Source organism: Cavia porcellus, unplaced genomic scaffold, assembly GCF_034190915.1.
Source record: "Cavia porcellus strain 051 isolate PalLab524CR breed Dunkin Hartley unplaced genomic scaffold, mCavPor4.1 scaffold_28, whole genome shotgun sequence".
Taxonomy (NCBI): Eukaryota; Metazoa; Chordata; class Mammalia; order Rodentia; family Caviidae; genus Cavia; species Cavia porcellus.
The window spans coordinates 22,827,767-22,841,218 of NW_026947511.1; the positions used below are offsets into that span (position 1 = coordinate 22,827,767).

The 13,452-nt window shown below is 36.0% G+C and overlaps 1 protein-coding gene across 2 annotated transcripts in view; it reads left to right on the plus strand.

Annotated features, from left to right (window-relative positions):
* The window catches only part of Reep3 (receptor accessory protein 3), a 97,985-nt gene that overhangs the window by 1,488 nt on the left and 83,045 nt on the right, over positions 1–13,452 (plus strand). The window lies entirely within an intron of this gene.

Below are 13,452 nucleotides of genomic sequence, written 5' to 3' on the forward strand. Positions count from 1 at the left end.
CTAAATTTTTTGAGTTTTGTCTTGCTTGGATTACTAGTAGCCCTGTTTAGCCTGGGTTACAATATTTCAAAATAAGTCTTCTAAGCCGGGAATTTAGCTCAGGGTCGTAAATGCCTGCCAGATAAGCTCAAGGTCGTGAGTTCTATCCCCAGTGCAAGCGAAAAAAATTGTCTTTCAACCAAACTTTTCTAATTTAAAAGCTTCCTCTCCCCTCCCTCAAAAAATTAAATAAATAAACAAAATTATGCCAGCAGCTGCTTTCACATTGAGTCTTTTCCTGGGCCCATCTTTAAGTCTTTTATGTAGATAATCTTGATTTAGTAGATGTCTGTCAACTCCTCTCTGTTCCTATACTATTAAGTTCCCCATTATGAAGAGGTACCTTTTTTTTTTTTAAACTGTCTAGGTTGCCTCGGCCAATTCTGTTGACAGAAAATTGAGGAGGACTTTGACAGCATTTGCATTACTCAGCTCAAATTTTTTTTTGATCTAGGAATATGACTGTCTCTTTTAGTGCTACTTGTATTAAAAGGTCAATAACATGTGCTTGATCTTAGTGGAACTGACAGTTCAAGTATACAAATCTGCCATACAGATCAGAATGTAAGCCTTGTAAAAGTTGCACCCAGTGTAACAACCAGTGTTACACAAGAAAGGGATTATATCTCGTAGAATCATCAAAGAAGGCAGGAGAGATTACATTTGAAGGCCAGACTTAAAGAATGAACCTAATCTAAATAGCCAAAGAGGAAAAAGGGAAGGATTTTTTCTGACAGAAGGATAATTAAGCCATAGTTCAAAGGAGGAAGAGCTCAAGTTAGTTACAGTGGAACTAGAGAGAGAGCTGAAAAGGAAGTCTGGGTGGCTTTTCAGGGAGAAAGAGATGAAGGCACCAACACCTTTGCTTTGGAAGATAATCAGCTGTACTATAAAATAGTTGGCAATGGAGAGATCCCTGTAAACAGACCACTTAGGAGACATCCTACCTGGAGAGAAGAAATTTAAACCTATAGTGGTAGAGCCTATAGAATTTTAAGGTCCAAGGCAAATGAAAGGTAGCAAAATGTAAGGAAGAAAAAAAAAACAGGTCATGGAAAAAAATGTATACATCAAGTGTCAGGAGTATCTTTCAGGAGTCATTGAATCATTAGCACGTTAGAAGGCACATTTGTCAGAGAACATGAGCAGCCGTATGTTTTTCCCCTTTGTTCATTGGTTGCTCCATCTCTAATCATAAAAACAAACTCGGGATCTACACAGACCTAGACACCAGGAAATAGAATTTACTTACACGCTGAAACACCCCGCAGACCCTGAGCACGATGACACAGTTCTCTCAACCTGAACTTCCACTGGCAAGAGCAAGAGACACTAGGAACCTCCATAACCAGAGCTCCCAGCTTGTGTGAGAACATTTTCTCCAAATCTTGGAACATGCACACTGGGAACATAAGCACTGGCTTTAAAATCAGAGCTGAATTCAAATATCACTCCTACCATTTATTTGCCATAACCTAAGATTAAATGCATTTTTTTTCTTTTTTTTTGGGGGGGGGGCGGGAACTGGGAATCAAACACAGAACCTTGCATTTGCCAAGCAGGCTCCATGCCACTGAACTATATCCCTGGCTCTTTAGTTGCATTCTTAAGCATAAAGTAATAGTTCAGCATTTGGCACAAACATAGGTATTTAACAAGTGCTACTAGTTGCTGTGCTTCCTTAAAATCCTAACATATTGCATATTTAAACTATTTCCAATGTTCTTTTTTTTTTTTTCTTTGCATCTCTGTGTTTAAGCATTTTTTTTTTTTTAACTGAATCTTACTATATAGTTGAGACTAGCCTCAAACTCACAGTGATCTTACTGCCCCAGCCTCTAGAGTGCTGGGATTTTCCTGTGAAATCTTTTCTACTGACTTTTGTTTAATCAGACCATATTCTTAATTTTCCTAGCAAATTTGATTTTGCTCTTATTTCTAATATTCTAATTGTCATAAATAATGTTATAATGTACATTATTTACATATACTTCTTTGTAAGCATTTCTTTAGGATAAATGAACAAGAAGAGTATTTCTGAGTCAAATGCTAAATATTCTTATGACCTTTGCCAAAGGGAACTGCCAAGTTGTTTTCCAAATGGATTTTAATATCATAAATTGTCACTAGCAGTGTATGAAAACTTTATCACAATGTAACTATAGTACTTTCCTAATAACATCTCATTTTTTCTTTGCACTTTCTTAATAGCAAGGTTGAATAACTGTCATATGCACTTATTTATATATCGTTTATTGTGCAGTTGGTATGTGTTTGCTCGCTTGTTTCTTGGTTAGTTGATAATTTATTTTGTCTAAGCCCCTTACATAATAGAAACCCTATATTTGAGCAAACCTGTCTAATTTTACTTCTTAGATATTTTAGTTTTGGTTATATAGTTTAAAGTTTTAATAACTTCATATTTTTTATTGTATTTTCTTGTGTAGATCCTGATTTAATAACTTCATACTTTTTGATTTCTTTTTTTTTTTTGTCTTTTTCTTTTTTATCGGTAACTTTTTGATTTCTTGATTACTTCTAAATCTAAAATTATTTACCTCAGATATTTGGTAAGTACTGTATTACTTTCTTATATACAGTTGAGCCAATTTGGAAACTTGTGTTTTAATTCTGTACGTCTGTATTTCTCTTTTGATATCAACTACATACTTTTTTGTTTTGCTTTAATACTAGTAAAAACTTCAGTTCCTCTTCATTTATATTTAATGGCTATAACTTTAAAGGCTAAATTACACTTCTTAAAAATTCACTTCCAGAAGCTTCCACCGTCTTTCCAGATCTTATTGCCTTCTCTAGATCCTTGTCAGTGTGCCAGTGTTACATCTCACCTCTTTAAAAAACCACAACCAAATAAACTTTTAGCTTAGTATACTCTTCATCTTACCACTCATTTCTGTGTCTTTCATGCAAAATTACTCAAGCAAAATTAACTGTATGGGCCAGGGATTTAGCTCAGTGGTACAAGCACCTGCCTGGCAAGCACAAGGTCATGAGTTCCATCCCTGGTACCAAAAAAATCAACTGTATATACTGTCTCTACTTTCTCTCCATTTAAACACTCTTCAGGTCCATACCTTGTTTATTGTTTGGGTCTTGCCACTTTCCACTCTACTGAAATTACTTCAACAATAATCTCCATTTGGCTAAATCATTCGGGCTTCATCTTATTAATAAGCAGCTTTTCTCAGAGTTGGTCATTCTATCCTTGCTTTCTTCGCTTGGTTTCCAAGAAATTTTGCTGGTTTTTTGTTTTGTTTTCTTCTTCAAAACTGACAGGCCACTCCTTTCTCAGTCTCCCATATACATTCTTCCTCATTCTCTGGTTGGTTCAAGGGTTGCCCTTAATTCCTATCTCCAACACAGACCTCTCTGCTGGATTCTATGATCATATTTTCAGCTGCCTTCTTCCCTCAATTGGAAACATCCTAAACACATCTTGAACTTAAGATATCCAAAACTGGAACTCCTGAATTTCCTTCCCAATCCAGCTCCTCCAGCAGACTTCCCCAACTCTACTAATGACTCTGGCCTTCCAGCAATTCAGGCCAAAAATTAGAATTGTATCATCATTGATTTTTTTCTCTTTATCTAATTGCCAGCATTGAATACTACAATAACATATGTAAGCTCTACTTTCAAAATAAATCCAGTGTTCACAGTGTTTACATAGTCACACTACCCAAACCAGTGTCCTATCTGAGATACATTATTGCAACAGCACAGCATCCTATTTCTATCTTTGTACCCTTAAAGTTCATTAGGAGCAGCCTATATGATCCTGTTGAAATACAAGCCAAATTATATTTCTCCTCTGTTCAGAATCCTCAGATGACTTCCTCCCTCACTCAGTAAAGCAAAGTCTTTCCTTCCCAAGAGCTGAAAATGGCACTCCACCTCTCAAACCTCATCTTCATCTGCCCTCTGCCCTCCTGTCTTCCTTCTAGCGGTAGTAGACTCTTATCTCCTCCAGTTGGCATCTTGCTGACACACTGGGCATATGCCAGGCCCATTTCAGTGCGTGCCTTTCCCACCGGTTGGCTGTTGGCTCGTATCCTCCCTTCTTTCAGGTATCAGTTTATCAGTCAGAGGCCTTCCCTGAGCCCAGCACTGACCAATTCCACTCCCTGAGTGTTGTCTGTAGCACCTGGTACTTGGAAGCATGCTTTCAGCTTTACTAATTTTGTCCGTTGTGTTTGTACTCTCAATCTAGAAAGTAATCTCCACAAGGGCAGTTCTTTAAGTTTATTGTACATAGAAAAAGCTCACTAAGTATTTGTTTTCTGTAGTAAAATGATAAGAAGAATGAATGACAATTGTAAATGACAGAAATGTTGATAATAAATATGAAATTATGGGCTGAATTTTTTCCCTCCCCCTCAGCCTATTAAAGAACTTACTTTTCTCAAGAAAACTATAGTGAACGAATTATTTGGAAAGAATCTAGAAGGAGCTCAACAATGAATAAAAAGCTTTTTTCACTGATCAGTCTCTTTCCAGATAGGGTAGTAAAAAATTGTATACCTTAATAAATGAAAGAGAATGAAATAGTATTCCTAGAAATAAATGTCACTCTTATATTCACCTTTGCTATGCAAGAGAATGTGACATTTGTTTGTTTGTTGTTTATTGGTGCTGGGGATCACTCGTGACCTTGCACTTGCTGAGCAGGCATTTATGCCACTGAGCTAAATCCCCAGCCCTGACATTTGTTTATATGTGTGCTTGTCAAGATTATGATAGGATTAATGGACAATATTACTTGTTTCAATTTTTAATTAAAGTTTTATAAACTTTATTTGGGGGAGGGTACTAGGATTGAATCAAGGGCTTTAAGCATGGTAACTATACTCTACCATCAAGTTACACTCCTACTCCTGCAAGTAATTAAGTTAAGGTAGATTTTTAGCTTTACAATTTTTTATTGATCCTTAAGAATAGCTTAAGTATTCATGCACCATACCTAAGAATAGGAAATGTATTTCAATTATTAGACACCAAGAAATAAGGTAAACAGGAATAGTTATGTTTTCCAAAAAATTGAAAGGTTGGCATCTTGAAAACAAATGTTGGGAATGTCTTAAAGGAAACCATGTTTTCTCTCTTCCTTCATTGAGACAGGAAAACACATCCTATATTATTGGGTCTTATTTTCACTGCATAAGGCAGAACTTCCAACAAGATGAGCATTTATTTTGGAAACAATTTGCTTTTGTCCACTTTTTTGTTAAAAAAGCTGTAATAGCTACTCTTCCAATAGATTCAAAACCCTTTAGGATGGAAATTTTTATATTCTCTACTTTCAGTATAGATTAAACTGTTCAAATAAATGGCATATTATGATAATGGTGACATAAGTGGCTAATTTAAATCTCTTTAATATTCTTTAGATTATGACATGGAAAAAGACTTGCTGGTTTTTTGCAAAATATGTGTTTATATCATGCATTTATACTAAACGACTGTTCTGGAGGAGGTGTGCTTTGCATTGTTGGATGTTTAGTCGCAGCCCAGGCCTCTGTGCACAAGATGTCTGCAGTCCACCACACCACACACATACACATAGCTATTACAACAGCTAAACATTTTCCTGGACCTAGAAAATGTTAGGTATTAAAATAGGCCAAGGTGCTATGTCAATGGTAGAGCATTTGCCTAGCATGCTCAAGGACCCGGGTTCAGGGCCTAGCATGAAAACAAAGGATATATTAGAATATAAAGCCACCAGTTACCAGGATGTTGCTTTCCTAGCTAATAACAGTGTCATCAACTCTGCAAAAGCAAAGCTACCAAGGAAATCGTTAAAGTCATAGGAAAAATCTAAATAAAATAAGCTTATACAAATATAATTTAAGAAAGTATCCAGATATGTTAATACAGGGACCATTAATATTTTCAAGTAATGATATGTTCATTTTAGGAAAGAATTATTCTCACAAATAAAATAAAGCATTCTGCATTGGAAAATTTCATTGCACTTTCATCGTGTCTCATTTCTGAGAAATGTGTTAGTTTTCTTTTTCTGAGGCTGAGAAAGTACTAGATAACTAAAACAACAGAAATGTATTATTTCACAGATTAGTCCAGAAGTCTGAGATCAAGGTTAGAACAGAGGTGCTCCGTGTGAAGGCTGCGAGGAGTGCCTGTCAGTGCCATCTCCGAGCTTCAGATGGTTTCCTGGCCATCTTTGACTTATAGTTGCATCACTCTGATGTCCCCTCATCTTCATGCACTGTTTTTTTTTTCTCCCAGGGATCAAACTTATGATCTCATGCTTGCCAGGCAGGTGCTTGTGCCCCTGAGCTAAATCTCCAGCTTTTTTTTTTTTTTTCAGTGTCCTCCTTTTGTACACATCTTTATGTCTGCATTCATACTGGATTAGGGCCCATTCCACTTCATTTTAACTCAATTATTTCTACAGATTTTTTTTCTCCAAATAAGATCACATTTTGAGGTAGCAGAGGTTTGGTTTTCAACATGCCTTAGGGTAGGGCCTACAAACACGTAACAGTTTCCACTTACCCAGGGCAAAACAAACATGCAAAGGATTGGACAGTGAAGGCCTAAGTAAAAAAAAAAAAAAAAAACATGCAAAGGAACAGTTTTAGGGATTGTGTTACAAAGCAGGGACAGTCTAACAAAACAGTTGTCTAAGTATAATTTAACAGTCAACGTACGGAAAAAGGGGTACAGATTCTTCTATAATTGTGAAGTGCAAAATTAGAACCAGTAGGTAGATGTAACAGAAAAACTTATTTTGTTCCATATAGAAAGACAAACTTTGTAAGATCTCAAGTTGTTCACCAGAAGACTGACAACTTCATGAAAACTGTGTTGTCTAAGAGTGGAGACATGAAGACCAGGTAGAATATTAGTTGAAGATCTTTACTATGCTGCTTGTGTGCTTCCTATGGAGAATCATAGGTAAATTATTATGAAAAACTGCATTTTGGATTTAATAGAACTATTTATATATTTAAATAAATACAAGATGTGACTGGAAACCACAGTGAGCATTTACATTTTTAAACATTACTATAGTAAAAGACACAATGCTGAGCAGGGATATAGCTCAGCAGCATAGCACCTGCCTGACAAGTACAAGGTCCTGAATTTGATTCTTGATACTAAAAAATAAATAAAAAATAAAACAATTTTAAAGACACATTGCCAAAAAAAATAGACACATTGCTGTTTATCCCTCTCAGAATACTCCCTCTCTCTGAACACACTCTCCCCATTGTTCTTGCCTCTTGATAAAGCAGTTCTGGAAGTCTCCTCTCCTTGGTGGCCTTGGTTATGCTGGTCGTAGCTTCCTCAATGTCCTGAATTCATTCAAAATGTTTTCCTTTCATTGTTATTTTCGCTCTGGAGAAGAGCTGGCAGTTCCATGGAGTCAGATCCAGTGGATAAGGTAGATAAGATACACCATAATTTTTTTACCAGCCTGCCTTTCTATTAAATGTCACTGCCCCCAGCGTTCATTCTATTTTTTATGACACCTCAGAAAGACACTGCTTTAGAAAGTGGCAGGAACAGTGGTTTAAATGTGCTCCAAGGAAAGGGAGAGTATTTTGAGAGGAATTAATGGCAATATGTCTTATAATAAACTTTTTTAAAATTCCATATATTTTGATCAGTCCTTGTGCATAGAGTTCATACTGCATGAATATCGACAGTGATTAATAGCATTGTGTAGAACTCAAAATACCATAGAGATGATAAATTACGTATTAAAGACTTTGCTAATATATTTTTTCTTAAAATTTTTATCACCGATCTTTAATACTTGGAAAATTCGAAATGCATATTTACCAAGATAAAGTGGCAAAAACTTACTCTGTTGTTTTACCTTGAGGAGACCTACAGGAATGAGCAGTAGGCATTCTTGAGTGTTAAAGAAAAAGCAAATATAAGAACTCAAAGAACAAACCTGGTGGTTTGCCTTCTGGATTTCATTATTACTATAGGGATTTCTACGCTATGTGTTGTGTTTCTATGATGACATTGACCAGTCTCACTATTGTTGAAGAAGTAAGTTACAGTTGCTCTTTTAATGTTTATTTCATTGTATTTTCCTAACCATTAATTTTCATCAATGGTAAGGCAGGTTTTTTTTCTGATTTTCTAAAATGTAGGGACTTCAGATTTTACTTGGTATATATAAAGTGCCTTTGCAAATAGAAGTAAAAATGCTTTTATGATGTTTAATAGATCATTGATAGATAGCAAAAAGTATTTTTTAAAGGTATACTTCTAGGTCTATATACAAGAGCCCTGGAAGTGTATCAGTCTTAACATGAAAATATTAAACTGTTAAATCGTGTGAGAAAAGTGGCCTGAAAGTTTTGTGTAAAAGTATTCTGAAAAGGTAACTGGTCTTTTCCTCACCATGTAAAAATTACAGAGATTTTAACTAGAAATAAACTTTTTCTACAGGCTTTATGCTTCTTTATTATGACTAGAAATTCTTTAGAATTTCTGAGTCATGTCTTCAGTTACTTTATGTGATAAATCTAAGCAAATGTTGTTGTTTCAGTTAGTCTTTGTACTACTTTAAATAGCTTATCTAAACCTAAGATCAAAAAAACATATAATCATTTCAAAAGTAATGATCACAGTAAAAGGAGGCCTTGAGTTTCTTAAGTAACCAAGAAAAGTAAAGGGAATGCTGAGAATAATAAATCCTGTAACCCGCTGCCTTGACGCAGTGTCACGTGCACTGAGAACAAGGTTTATGTGAGAAGGAAAAGCGCTGCTTTCTCTCCCAAGGATTCTGGTTCTGCTTCCTCATTTCCAAGCACCTCCTCTCTGTCTCTTACCTTTGTTGTACTTTCCTCGCCTTTTTTTCTAGTTTTCCTCTTTTTCCCTTCACCCGCTATAATGATGAGAGTGGTACATGTCTTGTATCATGGGTAGAGAAATAATGATTTTAAGAGCTTCCTAAGTGGCCATTAAGCTCTTCACAATTTTAAGAGATACAGTTCCCAAACTAATAAAAGAGGGAGAAAGACACTAGAGGAGTACACAGATGCCCAACATAAAGGGTTTTACCCAAGGTTAATGGTGGTTGGGGAGGTGGTGCAGCGATTTCAAATGTGTCAATAATGACAATAAGCAGCAAATTACAATCTGAAATTGCAAGGGAGGGGTAAGGGAAGAATTATAGAATGAAGTATAAAAAACATAATTGAAAGGTAAACATCTGAATAAATGTATGGTCTATATTAATGGATCAGTATTAGTTGGTGATTCTCAGTTCTTCCCAAAACTGTAAGTTCAGTGAGTTCAAACAGGATTTTTATTGTCATCATGCAACTTGTATTAGCTTTCTATCACTGTGACAAAATATTTGAAAGAAATCAACTTTTAAGGCGGAAACGCTTATTTTGGCTTACAGTTTTTAAAGTTCTAGTCCTTAGTCACTTGGTCCTATTGCTTTGGACTCACTGAGGCCCAGTGCATCAAGGCAGGAGCACATGGCAGAGGAAGCCTGTACCTCACAGCAACCAGGAAGCAAGGGAAGTGGGGGGTGGGGGGGAGCCTCGATACCATAGCCCCGCCCAAACTGTCCCATATGATGCTCTTCCAGTAGGCCTCATTTAATGGCTTCCACTGGCCTCCTAACAGTACAGCAGGGCAGGTTGCAAGCCTGGGACCTTGGAGGACCAAACTATAGCAAAACCTAGGCTAATTACCTGAAGTTAATGGGGAAGAGTCAGAGCCCAGAAATCAGTAAGACAACCTTGAAATATAGGAAATGATTTGTCCTATTACCTATTAATATTTATTATTATATTGAACTAATTAAGGCAGTAGTATTCTTGCTGTGGTTTACCATAGAGCTAACAGAACACAGTAAGGAACCCAAAAGCTAACCCATGCATATGTAGAACGCATATGACAGATGTAGCATTCAAAATCAGTGAAAAAATTAGCTGGGCACAGTGGTGCATGCCTGTAGTTTCAGCTACTTGAGAGGCTCAGGATACAATCGGTTGAGCTGAGGTGTATGATACCAGTATGGGCCAATTTAGCAACAACCTGTCTCAAAAAAGCAAACGAAAACATTAGGAAAGTATGAATATTTTAAGATAGCATCATACAGTTAAAAATACATTGTAAGTGGAATATCTTAAGTGTGTAAACTAAAACATTTAAATTTTTAGAAAGGTAGGAGAAAATCACAATATAGGAAGAATTTTTCAGACCCTATATCAAGCCATAGAGGAAACAACTGATAAATTTGTCTTTTTATAGCCTAGTACATGTCTGATGCTCATTCTGCATTGAGCATTTTTCTGGGCACTTTCAAAGTGATTTGTTTATATTTCTTAACAGCCCTAGTGATTACAGGTACTGCTTTTATCTCCATTTTGCCAGTGAATAAACTCTACCTTACAGATGTGGGACAACTTGCTTACGATTAATGCATGCTACTAAGTGGCAGATCTAACTGGGACGCTAGCTCCAGCCCCAAACCTTAATTATATATGTAATACTGTATTCTTGTATTATAATCATTCCTTTTTTTTTTTTTTTTTACCTGTCAAATCAGCTTCATTCAGTTAGGATTTATATGTGATAATTTCTATGTGTTTTGTCAAAAGTGTATATTCACATTTCACTACCCTGTCAAGATTTAGTTTATGCTCCATTTCTACTTTATTCACTATTTCTGACAATAATTTTATGTCTGATAATCTATATGAAAAAATCTGATTATTGAGGATGTAGAAGTTCTTAAACTAGTTATAAAATTAGTGCTCTTTTCTCAGTTCTTACATAACTTGGAACAGAGAAGAAGGTGGCGATGAACTCATGATTCGATGATGTAAAAAATTAGATCGTTTTTATGCTTATATGACAAAGTACAAGAGTCATAAGATACAATTCTTTAAAATCAGTAACCAAACACTCAACATCAAAGAACAATAGATGAATTGGCATCTCACAGGAGAGGAAAGCATTGACAGCTGGACATAAAAAGATAGATAAAGCTCACTAGTTTTCAGAAAAATATAATTTAAAATCGTATTGAAATTCCTTTTCACACCTACAAGATTACAAGAATTAGGAAGTCTGAAAATACCAAGTGTTGGCAAGAATGTGTGGAGCAACTGGATCTAGTAGGACAGTAAAATGCTGTAACTGCTTTGGAAAACAGTTTGGCCCTAACTTACACAGTGTTAATCATTCACGTCCCCTGTAAACCAGAAATTCCATATCTAGATACATACCATAAAAGAAATTTGGCATATGTACCAAGAAGCATTTGCAAGGATATTTATACAAATGTTCTTAAAGCAAAAGTACTTTTGCATGAACAGAGGAATGACTAAGTGTTGTATATTTACATAATAGAATATTATACAGTAGTAAAACTGAATGAACTACCACTTACAAATATACACATGGATGAATGTTAGGCAAATTTTAGTAATTTTTTAAGAACCAGATCTGATTGCGTATTACATAATACCATCCTAAAGCCCCACCATGGAAAAAAACTAAACAATATATAGTTAAAGTATATATAACAAATCTTTTTTTTTTTTTTTTTTTTTTTTTCAAAAAAGAGCAATAAACAGATGATTAGAATATGAAAAAGGATCCGGGACAATGATACTAGCTTTATTCTACTCCTTAAGTTGGATGACCAATTCACAGCACTCATTTTATTATGCTTCATCACTTAAAAGTTATGTGTCATATATTCTCTGTATCAACGGTTACATTAAAAACATGTTTAACACCTGCAGTGAGTCAGGACCAAGGTATCTACAGCAACTAAAGGGACAAGCTGAGACAAACAGAGCAGACACCAGTGGAAAAGAGATGCTGATCTTGTCCCAGCCCATATGCTTCTTACTAGTGGAGAGGCCAGTTTCAGTGCTGAGCCAGGCCACAGATGGAGGCAGGGAAGGGGCTGCACCTGTCGTGATGAGTATGTGAACAGAAGGCCAGAACCTTTGTGAAATTGCCAGGCAGGCTGTCTCTTGTCCTTTTTCTCAAAGCTGGTGTGAATCCAAAGACGAATGTCCCAACTTCTTTATCCAAGGATTTATGAGTCAATGCAGATACATACAGTTACTATACTTTCTCTTTTTTTCCACTTCAAAAAGTGATTGTTTTCTTATCTATCTATTTGTTACATGGGATATTACTATAAAAAGTAACTCAATGTTTTAAAATGTAATGTGCTTCACTATAGCTCCTTCCAAATTAAGAAAGACCCTAAGAGATAGTGTGAATATTGAAATGTATAGTAATATTCTTCACTCAGAAGCTCCCGTGTGTTTTCTATGGCTTTGTTGTGGATGTGGTTGTTTGTGGTTATAGAACTCAGGGCTTTGCACATGCTAGGCAAATAATCCAGCGCTGAGCTACATCTCCAGCTTTCTGCTTTGTATTCTTGATATTGCTGGTCTTCTTGATAGCTAATCAGAATTGTTACATTGCTTGAAACTCACTAATGCCTACCTAAGGGTAATTCATCTTCATCTTAGGCTAACAATGTAGCTTATTGTAGATTTTCCTAGCATGTGTAAGCACTGCAAAAATAATAATTTATCTGTTTTAGAGCAGTTCCCTGGGATTAGAAAGGAGGTCGCATTAGCAGTGGAATCTGAGGTGACTCTGACCTTATCAGTGGGAGATACTATGTAAAGTTAACATTTAGTGTGTGATACGTAAGTCTTACTCCTTATGTGCGCCGAACATCATTCATAGAAGAGAAAGAAAATGGAAAATATTTAACAGTTGTATGTTTTCTAGGTGGTCAGCATTGCTGTGAGGGTGATCTGGCTAAGACATCTGTCACTCACTGATGGCCAGGATTTACTTGGCTTGCAAGGCTGTCCCCTCGCTCCCTTGTCATCCCCTATGCTGTGCCCCCTTGATAAGTAAACAACATGAAGAGATCATAGCACTCAGAAACATGTTAGCTACTAGATTTGCAGGTCTATCCATAAAGATTTCCAGTTCAAGAATGCAATGCATATTAATTTAATTAGATTTGATTTTTAAAAGTTTGTATCCAAGCAGTCACCTGGAAATAGCAATAGATTGTCATCCTTGATTTAACACTTTCCTTGTTTTTTTTTTTTAAACAATGATTTCAATCATGAAGAAGTACTCCTACAAATGGGCGCTAAAAATTGGGACTATTCTTCATCTCATCGGATTCTTGTTTTGCTATGGTTTTTTTGTTTTGTTTTCTCTTTTTCTTCTTTATCGGTACCAGGGATCGAACTCACAACCGCCTGCTTGCAAGGCAGGTGCTTATACCACTGAGCTAAATCCCCAGCCCCCTGTTTTGCTATAGTTTTATCTGAGCATAAATTCTTCAAACCAATGCTAGAATGTCCCAAGAAACAAAAAAGACTCTCCAAT